The 13,008-nt window shown below is 39.8% G+C and overlaps 1 long non-coding RNA gene across 2 annotated transcripts; it reads right to left on the minus strand.

Annotated features, from left to right (window-relative positions):
- Window positions 1–2,881: 2,881 nt before the first annotated feature.
- On the minus strand, window positions 2,882–4,595 carry LOC147640861 (uncharacterized). 2 transcript variants are annotated; one of them, XR_015268510.1, is made up of 3 exons: window positions 3,939–4,251; window positions 3,072–3,635; window positions 2,882–2,896 (listed from the first exon to the last, which is right to left on the minus strand). It is a non-coding gene; the product is annotated as an uncharacterized LOC147640861 (long non-coding RNA). The 2 variants fall into 2 exon arrangements; XR_015268509.1 differs by lacking the exon at window positions 2,882–2,896 and having other exon boundaries at window positions 3,459–3,635; window positions 3,939–4,595.
- Between the last annotated feature and the right edge of the window lie 8,413 nt (window positions 4,596–13,008).

The raw sequence follows: 13,008 nt of genomic DNA on the forward strand, positions 1-13,008 counted from the left end.
TAAATATATAGTGACACTGAAAATTTAAATTAGCTATCCATTCCCACATCCCACTCCTCACCTTATGATTATAAGCCCCATAGGTATTAATTATACAAATCCTCTCCCCTTCCAAAACCATTTCAACAACCAAAATTCTCCCATTAGGATGATTAGCTATGATCTTAGGATTTAAATAGCTTTTAACAATGGTCATGACTCCAGTAAACCCTCCATTCACACCCCCATACATTACAACCCAATCCTTAAACCTATCCTTTCTCAAAATTTTAGGCCCACAAAAATTATGTTCCTGAATAACCAATATAGACAAACCCCATTCCTTGACTAAACCCTAAAAAGAAACGCTCTTCTTTTTTTCCCTTGATCCCCTTAACATTCCACGTACAGGATAAATGAAAAGGGATTGTGGGGAATGATGGGGATTTTGCAGGAGAGGGAAGTTGGAGAAAGGTGAAAGGGAAAATGAGTGTAAGGAAAGCTAAGGAGAAGGCTAGAAGGAATGTGAATAAAGGTGGGGTTGTGGGGCTAATCAAAAGCTAATTGTTTATTGATGAATGTTATTAAAAACATTGCAAGATCCCTCCCTCCCCCCCATCTCCTTTCTTGAATTTGTGTGGTGTGTGTGAGTTGCTCATATGCTCATAGGTCTTCGGAGCTACAAGTTCAACTAAATCATGTGTGTTTAGGTCATTCCATGTGAGCAGTTTGGGTGCTAGGGTTTTCTTGATGGTTTGGTTGCCAGGTGTGGAGGTGCACGGGACTAAGCTATTCAGAATGGTGGAATCTAGAAGGGGTTGAGCAACCTCTAGGTTATCTTCAAAGAAAAGAAACTTTTCCATTTCCAGACTCCCACATCTTGTCTTGGTGCAACATTAGTCCTTTGTTCACTTTAGGGTTTCTAAGGCCAACGAGCAACCTATTCAAAATATTAGCATTGCTAAACTTACGTACCGGCTTGCAAACGAGAGCTTAGGTGCATTAGTCTCATGATATACTCACGAGTAGATTCTCCTTCTTCTTGCTTTGCTTTTTAGAGATGCATCTAAGGGCTCCACTTAGGGCCAATCTTAGTGTGTGCCTTGACAAATGCCGCTTTGAGCCAAGTGAAGCTAGCTTTTTCTAGTATGGATACTTGTCTAAACCACTGACCCGCCTTTCCTTCAAGGGTTAGGCTAAGATCATTGATTCTAATGACTATCGCTTGTCTCTTTCAATGCACAAACTTGCACAAATTCTTTATGTCCAAGCCTTTTACTTGCTTCGAACGTGTTATAAATGCTATGGTTCCTCCCATGATATATCCATACCACAAACTATTGAAGGAGGTAGAGTGTGGGAAATTCTACCACACACTACTCAAGGAGGTTAACAAGGAAAATGTTACACAGTTTAAGAGCAGAGGCAATTATGTAGGCAAAGTTGTTAAGAATCAAGCCCCTGGATGAGGCCTTGGTATAAAGAGGTTTAGGATGCCAACATACCCTACATGATGTTGATGTGAGAAATTATAGCAACCTTGCCTCAGACTCCTTCAATACTTACTCATCTGGGTCTCGGCCATCCTCTACATCTGCATCCAAATCAACGAGATTTACCTCTCCATGAAGACATGCATTTGCAAGGTTTTGTAGTAAGCATGCATTACATAGACCATTATGAAAACTCTCTCCACTTTGTTCACTATTAATTAGGGTATTGACTGACCATCTTCCGACCCATGTTCTGATAATGGACTACCATTATGAAAACCCTCTCGCTCATTGTTCAATGAGCCGACACCACCCCAATGCTCATGCACGCATGAGCTCTCAACATGTATTTGATGGGAATGGCTTGAAGTAAGCACAGGAAATAGAAGTCACACTAGTAGCTAGTGTGCAAACATGTGTCTCAACATGTATTTGATGGGAATGGCTTGAAGTAAGCACAGGAAATAGAAGTCACACTAGTAGCTAGTGTGCAAACATGTGTCTCTACCATGTTTAGGTGATCCTCTGCTGCTACATGTTTTAGAAATGCAAAAACAAGTAATTGTAAGTTTAACACATGTAATTTGGCAAACCTATCGCCAAGCACAACACCGTTCTTAACATCCCTTGTCTCATTACCTCAACATGTATTTCTATGTCCTTTTTGGCTGCTTATATGCTACCACCAGCTTTTTGAATGAGAGTTAAGGATGGACAGACCCTTGTGCTGCTTCATTTCAAAACATTCAAGTGCATGCACTTGTTGTCGACAAAATTCTGTAAAGCAAATTTTGATTCTCCCCTTTGTTTGATAAATCGATTACAATAACTATCATTAAGCTGATACTCAAAATACGTTCTAGTAAAATTGACAGATTACTAAGTTCAAAAGCAAATTTGAGAAGAGAAATTTGGTGACATTTGGACTAGGAGGAAAGTCTTCATCCTCCAATGCACAATGAGGCCAAGTGCATCACATTTGGCATTTTGGCATAATACAATTGCATGGCTCTTCCTAGAAACCCCATTCTTGGGATCTCAGCATCATGTACTTTGTCCGTCTCTATGCCTTGCTCACTTGTGCCTTTGTAGTGCACCACATTTGCCATAAACATCTAGCAACAGAGACTCAAGAAATGTATCCAAGTATTACTTACCTTGTAATGCACCACATTTGACATACACTTCTAGCAATGCACTTCCAAGCAAACTATCCAAGATACAATAGGAGAAAGGCACTTGCATTTTATGAGAGGAGGTAACATCCACCTTCATCGGCCCCTATTCCTGAGGACCCTTCACAACATTCAGAAGTCCTCAAGCAAAGCTTCTCACAAGCTGTCATCAGTGCTTGGCTTGTACCACTCCAGTAAAGCATCAGCAGCAAGTAAAGGCACCCATCTGCATCATGTAAAGGCACCCATCTGCGTTTTTGCATCATTCGAAGGCCCCCACATCCGTCTTGAAGGTGTTCAAATGCTTCACCTTTCCCTTTCACCTTGATTTTTAATAAGAAATGCACGGCCTGTTAAAGATTTCGGCAGTGACCAGCTATCATGGCATTTCACATAACATTAATAAAACTTTCACTTGTATCACCCGTCTGCCTTTTCTCCCATCTACTGATGAAGACTTAATGTTTATGCACCCGAGATTGAATGCTTATGCCATGCATGCTTTTGTGGCTGGAGACCTCGCATATCCCATAACATTACCACCTCAATTTGCAAAAATAAATCATGCGCGTAGGGACAATATCCTGATTGCACCAGTATTCTGGATATAAGATGATAAAAGAGACCAGTAAGCCACACACATACCACACACACACACACACACAGTTGTCTTGCTAGCAACCCACACAGCCTGTCCGCATAAGCAAAGGACAAGTAACGCATGGCACTTGAAGAAAGATGAACTACAATAAGAATGCATCAGACAAATAGGGCACTGCAAAACCTATTGTGACCACTGAACCATGTCGCATTACCAAAGACATAGCATTGCATTGAGGAGATAATGTCAGTGCCAACTACAATGTACCCATACATACTTTGTCACATAAGAAGCAATCCCTATAACCAAGACCAAGCTACATTTCTGATCTATCAGCAAGCTGTATCAAAAACTTCAGAAGACTCCCACTAATCATCATCTTCTCACCTGCAGCCATCCACTTTCTCAACCGGTTAGAACCTACCCAACTTGTTGGGCAAATGACAGCCATCCAACAATCATGAAACATTTCTCATTAGAACCAACCGACATAGATGTTGGGGGGCCAAAAACGGGGTAAGCCCCATGACTACCCATATCCTCATACAAAGGGTGGGAATTCGTGAACGCGAGAGGAGAGAGAACCGAGCATGTCAAAAAGTAGGTAGACATGAACGCAACAGGCAATGCAGCAAAAAGGAAGGCCATGTCCTGCAAGGACACAAAAACAGGGGAGGAGGGAGGGCTCACCTTAGGCAGCTGCAATCACTTCTTGGTGGGGGCGGATGATGAAGAAGGTGGGTTGTAAGCGGCGTAGCCCTTGCCGCTGTTGTAGTAGGTGGAGCCGTTGGGGTTGGAGTAGTAGTAGGAGCCGTTCTGGTTGGAGTAGTGGTAGGCGTTCTGGTTGGGCGCGGAAGGCCCATGGTCGCGGGCGCAGTAGTGGTTGCCCTGCGCGTTCGTGCCCGAACCCTTGTACGCGTATCCATCGTTGCCTCCTCCCATCTTCGTCCTGCTGAGACAAAACTCAATACAGTAAAACTCAGTAAGTTCTCTTCTGTGCAGCGCTTGGGCTTCTATATAGCCCTTAGCTTGCGTTTTAGGGCCTGTTCACAACGGCCGCCCGGACAGAGAAAGCCCTTATTTAACTCCTCTAGACTCCAAATGCAAATGCAAAAATAAATCTGCGCGCGCGTGTGTGTGTGTGTTATATTGTTTATGCGTGCGCGGGAGAGAGTTGGCGCGTGTGTGTGTGTGTTATATTGTTTATGCGTGCGCGGGAGAGAGACCAACTCGGATAGCTTTCTCCCCAAAAGCTATCCAATATAGCGCGGGAAAGGTTGGGGTTGCATGGGAAGAGGGCTCAATATAGGGTCCCAAGATTTTTTTAACAGGGAAAGGGTTCGCATGCCTGGCAGGGGGAAACCGAGACAAAGAGGAAGAAGAGGTCGTGGGCAAGGCATAGCCCCCAAGAGGAAAGCAAGAAAGATAGGACAACTTGCTCTAGCCTTTCCCCAACCAATGCAGAGTAGGCTAGTTATTATATGCACATTATGTGTGCATATACTAGGAGGCTAACCCACATTAGGCTTGTGAGTATGGGAGCATGGGAACAAGCTCTAGTGGAGCATGGGTTAGGACTAACCTTAAGGATTAAGGTTAGGGTCAGGCATCCAAGGGTCACACATGGGAAATGGAAAGTCAAGAGTCACTTGAGGGCCCTCCTATATAATAGGGGCATGGGGCACACTCGCGAGGGAGGCTTGGAGGCTTGGGGGCTTGGAGGCTTATGCTATGGTCTCTTGTGTAGAGGTCCATTTTGTTGATTTGTGTTGATGAATTGCACGTGGATCGTCGATATGGTGACTGGAATGCGTGTTACTTCAATTAAATGGACGAATCGACGTTGCGGGGGAATTCCGTGAGTTTAATGCTATTTTTTTTCTATTTTTTATGGTTTAAAATAAGCATTAAAGGAATTTTTCACAAGAATACCACATATTTTATGGTGGATTATTTTGGTAGAATGGATTCCCTAAATTTCTGGAGTTTTTAGGAATTTTTTCCTAATTTTTTAGGAATTTTTTGAGCATTTTTATGATTAAAAATATATTTTTATACATTTTTGCGGGTTTTTCCTGCGAGAATGCGATCAAATTTCTGTCGATTTTCTACTGGAATTCAGTAGGGGACAGCATGTTGATGCATGAAATACTCTCCCGTGTGCGTGGGACTCTCTCCGCCTCTCAAATCTGATTTGATGAGAGGAATGGCTTCAAAACCTTTTTCATGAGAGCTTGAAATGTGGCCGGGGCATTTGATAATTTAAAAGGCATAACCATGAATTGAAATAGATCCCGTTCAGTCTGGAATGTCGTCTTCAACTCATCACCATATTTCATCCTTATTTGATGATACCCGGACTTGAGATCTATCTTGGAGAAGTATTTTTCTCCTTTCCATTCATCAAGTAAATCATCAATCCTTGGAATGGGATATCGATTCTTTATAGCGATCTTATTAAAATCCCTATAATCGATGGACATTCTATAAGATGCATACTTCTTCTTCCACCAACAAAACCGGTGAGGCGAAAGGTGATTGGCTTGGTTGTATGAATCCCATTTCCAAAAGCTCTTCCACTTGCTTTGCCACCTCTTCCCGCTTAACCTTCAAAAACCTATAAGGAGGCTTATTGACTGGTTTTGCATCCTTCTCAAGCTCTATGGCATGATAAACTTCTCTAGTAGGTGGCAAGCATTTGGGTGCTTCAAACACATCTTTGTACTCTTGCAACAAGGCATCCATCTCTTTATCATGTATTTGTAGCCCATTGTCCTCTTCTTGACGAGTGAGTTGTAGCATGTTAACAAGGCATAAACTCTTCAACTCTCTCTTCATTTGCTTCATGGACATCAAGGTTAAAGCATGGCTACAAATTCCATCCAAGCATAGCTCTTTGTCTTCATGCATGAACCACATTTTCATGTGCTTAAAATCCATTGAGAATCTACCCAAAGTGTGCAACCAATCACATCCAAGCACCACATCAATGGGGCCCATATCAAGCACAATCAAATGGGCATCATAGGCATATTCGGAAGACAAAGAAATCCTTGGTGCAACCCAACTCTTGCTCAGCTCATGCTATCCATTTACAACCTCCACTTTTAAAGGCTTCATCATCTCTATTGGGCATAGTTTCAAAGAATTTATTAATTTAGAGTTCACAAAACTATGTGTGTTCCCCGAATCAATATATGAATGGATCCACCCCCAATCTTCCCCACCATTCGGGGAACACACAAAACTATGTGTGTTCCCCGAATCAATATATGAATGGAGCCACCCCTAATCTTCTCCACCAAAGCCTCAAAGTGTTGGAACCTTTGCATCCAGCTTTAGCTTCTTGTGAAATGGCACAAAGCATGGCTGTCTTTTTTTTTTGTTTCAACTTCTACCCAATCCTCTCCACCCGGATCAAAAGGAAACTCTTGAGAAGGGTCAAGAGTAGGCTCTTCTATCACCTCATTTGCACAATCTTGAAATTCAACCTCATCCACATAATCCGATGGTACCTCTTCATCTTCAACCACCTCAAAGATCATGTTAGCTCTCACCTCCTTTGCGTTGCAAACCTTTTCATACTCAGGACTCCATTTCTCTTTGCAAAGGAAGCAAACGCATTTCTTCCTCTTCTTCTTCATCTCCGCTTGTGACAATTGCTTTATCACTTTGCCTTGAAGGGAAGAAGATTTGGCATCACTCTTGAGAGGCGGTTTGGCCATAGAAACACTCCATTTCACATTTCTTGGCTGTCCATACACACTAGGATATCGTTGTATGGGAGTAGAAGTTGGAGTGAAGCTTGCACGAGGTACATAAGGTGTTGAAGAGGTAGAAGTTGGCCATTTTACTACATTTGGACTGAAAGTAGATGGCTTAGTTTCTCCCACATTCCATCTATTTGCAACATTCCCCTTATACTTAGATTCAAAGACCTCCGCATAATACATGCATGCATGCGAGCATGTGTGCATCTAGCACATGTGGAAGTGTATGACCATATGCGTGTGTGCATGTATGCCATGCATATATGGGTGCAACCTTATGTGTGTGTGGGCACAGTGTGCATGTGTGTGCTTAATGTGTATTTGCATGCACCGTGTGTGCGTGTATGCCATGCATGTGTGGATGCAGCCTTATGTGTGTGGGTGTGTACCCAATAGGTATGTGTGTGCATCGTCAATGTGTGTGTATCATAGGTGTGAGTGTGCATGGTGTTGCATATGCACAAGAATATGTGCGTGTACCAAAATGGAGTATGCATGGGAGTGTGTGGCTTTGTAGGTCTATGTTAGATGAGTGTGGTATGGGAAAGGTATGTGTGTCAATTGTGAGCTGGGCAAGACCAAGGCAGGGAGCGAGGGAGAGGGGCTAGAAGTGTGCGTATGTGTGGGTGTGGTGATACCCAAGATTGAGACTAACAGGGCAGAGACCAGTGGGAGTAGATATATCTTTAGGTGAGTGTGTAAGTATGTGTACGGCACAAGCACTAATGCTCATTTTACAGAATGATTATGAGTGCCCATATGAGACCACAGCCTAAGGGGGACATGAGGGTGTACATGAAACTGCCAGTACATTAAGAGATTGTGTTCCTCGTGCTAGAACGAAGTATGGTTGGACTAGTTCCGAACTGGGAAAAGAGGATTGGTCAAATTGTGTTATGGTTTTTCATTATTTATCTTTGTTGCTGTTTTATTAGACAATCATCCTACTCATGCATACGCTGCTATGGTTATACTGGTATCATTATCGAGACGGATGGATAGTAGAGAGTGATATGTTATGATTTGGATTCTTTCTTGACAGCACAAGTCCATGAGTTTGGATTGGATCAGGATGTGGTAGGCTGAGAAGGATGAGCCCACATCTAGGGCATGGTAGGTCGAGACGGTTGAACCCACATGCCTAGCCTCAAAAGTGGGTAATGTTATACCTAACAAACCTAATTTCTCTACTTGGGGTTCTATATAGATTGAATCCCTTAGCTTGCGTATCACACTTGGTTTAGGGCCGGTTCTTAACGGCTACTTGAGCATTGCCTCCACAACGTTGGACAACTTGCTCTAGCCTTTCCCCAACCAATGCAGAGTAGGCTAGTTGTTATATGCACATTATGTGTGCATATACTAGGAGGCTAACCCACATGAGGCTTGTGAGCATGGGAGCATGGGAACAAGCTCTAGTGGAGTATGGGTTAGGACTAACCTTAAGGGTTAAGATTAGGGTCAGGCATCCAAGGGTCACACATGGGAAATGGATAGTCAAGAGTCACTTGAGGGCCCTCCTATATAATATAGGGGCATGGGACACACTCAAGGGAGGCTTGGAGGCTTGGGGGCTTGGAGGCTTATGCTATGGTCTCTTGTGTAGAGGTCCATATCTACTCACCTACCATTTCACATAAATAGCTACATGCTATTGGATTGAGTTATATCTCTTGATGGTATGGGACATCAAGGTAGAGGTATGATGTATTTCGTTTATGATTCATGTGTGCATCCCTTGGGCTCGAGGGTGGTTGGGTGGTTGATTTTATGCATAATTTATGCATGTTTATGCATAACAATTATCTAAAGAGATCTTAGGGTTTTAATAGTGGTATCAAAGCAATCTCTATTTAATTGTTGTTGATTTTTTAAAGTAAATTTTAATATTTACTAATAAAAATGTTATTTTGTTGATTTGTGTTGATGAATTGCACACGTGGATCGTCGATATGGCGACTGGAATGTGTGTTACTTCAATTCAATGGACGAATCGACGTTGCGGGGAAATTCTGTGAGTTTAATGCTATTTTTTTCTATTTTTTATGGTTTAAAATAAGCATTAATGGAATTTTTTACAAACATACCACATATTTTATGGTGGATTATTTTGGTAGAATGGATTCCCTAAATTTTTAAAAATTTTAGGAATTTTTTTCTAATTTTTTTAGGAATTTTTTTTGCATTTTTATGATTAAAAATATAATTTTATACATTTTTGCGAGTTTTTCCCGCAGGAATGCGATCAAATTTCTGTCAATTTTCTACTAAAATTCAATAGGGGACAGCGTGTTGATGCATGAAATACTCTCCCGTGTGTGCGGGACTCTCTCCGCCTCTCAAATCTGATTTTTCCTTCTTTTTTTTTGAGAAATTCTCTTAAAAATGATTTTTTAAACATTAATCATAATTAATGTTAATTATGATCAAGTATTGTTTAATAATAAATTTTAATCAAAGAGTAAAGTTAATCTCTCTGATTAACAGAGAGAGAGAGAGAGGGGAGGAAAGAGAATGGAAGGGAGAAGAAGGAGAGGAAAGAGGGGAGAAGAAGGAGAGGAGGGAGTTTTTTTTCTTACTCTCTCCCTCTCTCCTTCCTTGCGCGCAGACAGGGGGGGGCACTGCAGCCAGCCGGCAGAAAAAAAACGCCCCCCCCCCTAAAAAAATCAAAACCTTTACAAAGCTTAATTAAAGCTTATTTATTTTTTTATTTTTTTAAAAAATAAGTTTTTTATTATTTAAAAAAAAGCTTTTGAAATCTTTTTCAAAAAAAGCTTGGAAAAAAGCCAGAAAATGTGAAATTTGAGATAAAAATTTTCTGAAAAATTTCTGAAAATTTCTTCTTGAAACTTTTTGGCTTTTCATCTTCTGGAAAACCTTTGGCTTTCCGTTTTCCCGAAACCTTTTGGCTTTCCAAATTCCGGAAAAACTTTTGACCTTCCGTATTCCGGAAACTTTTGACCTTTCACATTTCGATTTTTTGTCTTTTCATTTTCCCAAGAAACTTTTGGCTTTCCGTATTCCGAGAAAAGCATTGGAATTCCGAAATTTTTTTGACCGTTCGTATTCTAAATGCATTCGGGGTAATTTAAAAATTTCAAAAAAATTCCTAAAAATTAGTGAAAAATTAGACAAAGGTTATTTTAAATTTTGGAAAAATGTGGGGTTGGTGTTTGGCATGTGGTGTGTCCATTCGGGCGCCCGTGATCATTCAAATTCCTTTAAAATATATTTTTTGACCCAAAAAATTAAAAAATCCATTAAAATTAAAATTTTTCATTGGATTTGAGAATTGTCGGGTGGAATTGTAAATTTCGTGAATGATGGGATTCTCAAGAGAAATTAGGAATATTCTAGAAATTATTTTTAGAAATCCTAAAAAAATTGATATTTTTAAAATATCAATGGTATTTTGGCAAATCAAATTGCTAAAAATATTCTGGAAATATATAGGTTTGGAATGCCATAAGATAAGTTTGGTGGAATTCAAAATTATTATATTTTGAGGCCCTAGAAAATTAGGGAAAATTAGGAAAAAATCATAATAATTCTTTTTCTCGAGAATTTAATATTTTCGAGGGTTATTTAATGTTGAAGTACGTTTTCTCGTGCTGACATTAGATAGATGCGGATTATTCGCATATTATTAATATGATTATATCTCATATTAATGGATACTTATGTTTGGATTAATTCTAAACGATGTATTCATGATTTTTTTACCATTGTTTTTAGCCATTCTTTTTGGACATGTTCCTTAATTTCTTTTGATGGCTATAATTTGCGTTCAAATCTGTTTCACTTTTGACACTTTTCCATGATAACTTATTTTGCACTTGTTTAAGTGTGGTTTGTGCTTAACTTCTTAAGCCTAAGACAAATTCTATCATGGGTTAGTTGATCGGTTTGTTTTGGTGGATTTTTATTGGATGTTTTCCAAGTTTTATATGGACTCAGCCTAGATCACTTGTGTCTAGGGTTTTTTTTTAATTGAGTGCTATACACATGTGTTTCACTTGCTTACTTTGGAGTTTTGCTTGAACGACACAATGTTCATATACTCCGGATTGATGAGTTGGCCACCAATTTTAATGCTTCTCTTGGCATGATTGATGTCCATTAGATGGTATGCATTAATTTTTATGATCAACTATGGTTTTCATGGATTTAAGGAGCTTCTATGCTTTTATCCATGGTTTTGTAAGGATATTTTGATCTTTTGAATAATTACATGTGCTTTGAAGGTAGCATTTGCCTTCGTTTTTTGCACGTAATTTTGGAGTATATTTCTTATACTCTTGTAAATATTCCAACTTGGATACCTAGTTGCTTATATATCTAGGTGAGTTATTTTTCTACCCTAACTTTATTGTGTTTTGGAAAGTTATCATAAGAAAGACGCCAATAATTTAATTTCTTTTCTAATGATGTACTCATCGGAAGGAGTTATTCCTTGATGTAGTCTCAAGTATATAGAGACAGGTTTAGTATGTGAAAGTCTGGATAAGGCCATCTTATTCCTTTTATACAGGATTTTATTCATATTTCCTAGACGGCATACTAGGGAGTTTCAAATTGTTAAGGTATGTATGGGTGGTATCATGGTGGTATGGGACGTTAGTGATTCCTCACATATATTATCTTATGGGATAATTTGGGCTCAAGATTGTTGCTTTGCTTACATCACTTAGCATGTTATCCTCAACATTCAAAGACAATCTCATTTTCTAAATTCACTAGAAGTTATAGTGTGGGCATTCTCTAGATAAACTTCTTTTATCTATAGCCTGCATGTTTTGATGAGAGTAATCTCATCGGCATTTTCACTTGTTGAAATCTCTTTCTTTAGAGTTCAAACAAGTTTATCTTGTTGTGTTCGGACAAGGAAATTTGGATTCTTCCTTTAACACCATATTCGTGAGTTTGGGAATCTCCCAAGTCCCATTTTTGTAATACTAAAAAGGTGGGACCCGATTAACATGTCTATAAGTTTCTCAAAACCCTATCATGTGACCTATCATTGGAAAGCGCTTGAAAAGAGGGATCTATTAAGCTTTAAAGCGCACAATTTGGAGTAATGGTGTTCAAGTTATGGCAAATCCAAAGTTTTGACCACGTGTCCCAAACTTATGGAAAATTCTCATATTCCCCAATATGGTGTTCTTTGTTGGCATTTCTTTCTCTAGTTCCGTACTTTAGGTGATTTATATAGTCAACCTGATTGTTTATTATTACGGATGGACATATGTGACTCATCGAGACGCTGATGACTCTCTATGTTGATATGGGTAACTCGGGATGTCGATTATTCCATATGCAGATGTGGGTATGTCGGGGCGCCAATGAATCCCTGGTTTCTGCTATTATAATGCCATGTTTTCCTACTTTATTCCGAATGTTTTACAACGAGGAAATTACTTTGAATGTGAATTGCTCTGATCATCCGTCGCAGTAGTCTGATGGGCAAACAGAGTGTATGAATCAGATTGTAGAGTATATGCTTCATGCATATGTCTCTAGAAAATCATCATATTGGGAAAAATATCTTCCAATGATGGAATTTGCCTATAACAATTTTAAATATACGGCTATTGGTTTTAGTCTGTGCATACTTATGTATGGGTATTAACCCTGGGCACCTATTGATGTTGGTCTTCAAGACATTGAGCTTGATGCATCGAGGGATTTCTTGCGTAATATACAGGAAATGCTGACCGAAGCTCGGGATTCTATCAGGAGTGCTCAGGATAGAGTACGATTTTATACAGGAAATGCTGATCGAAGCTCGGGATTCTATCAGGAGTGCTCAGGATAGAGTACGATTTTATACTGATAGGGGATGCTCATCTCAGTCTTTTAAACCAGGAGCGTTGGTTTATTTTAATGTTCCTAAAGATTTTCAGACTTTGTCAATGGGAAAGTGCTCAAGTTTATCTCCTAGATATTGTGGTCCATTTTCAAGTTATACATCGGATTGGCACGGTTGCGTT

This window comes from Cibotium barometz, chromosome 2 (genome assembly GCF_041138505.1).
Source record: "Cibotium barometz isolate CiBa-2024 chromosome 2, ASM4113850v1, whole genome shotgun sequence".
Taxonomy (NCBI): domain Eukaryota; kingdom Viridiplantae; phylum Streptophyta; class Polypodiopsida; order Cyatheales; family Cibotiaceae; genus Cibotium; species Cibotium barometz.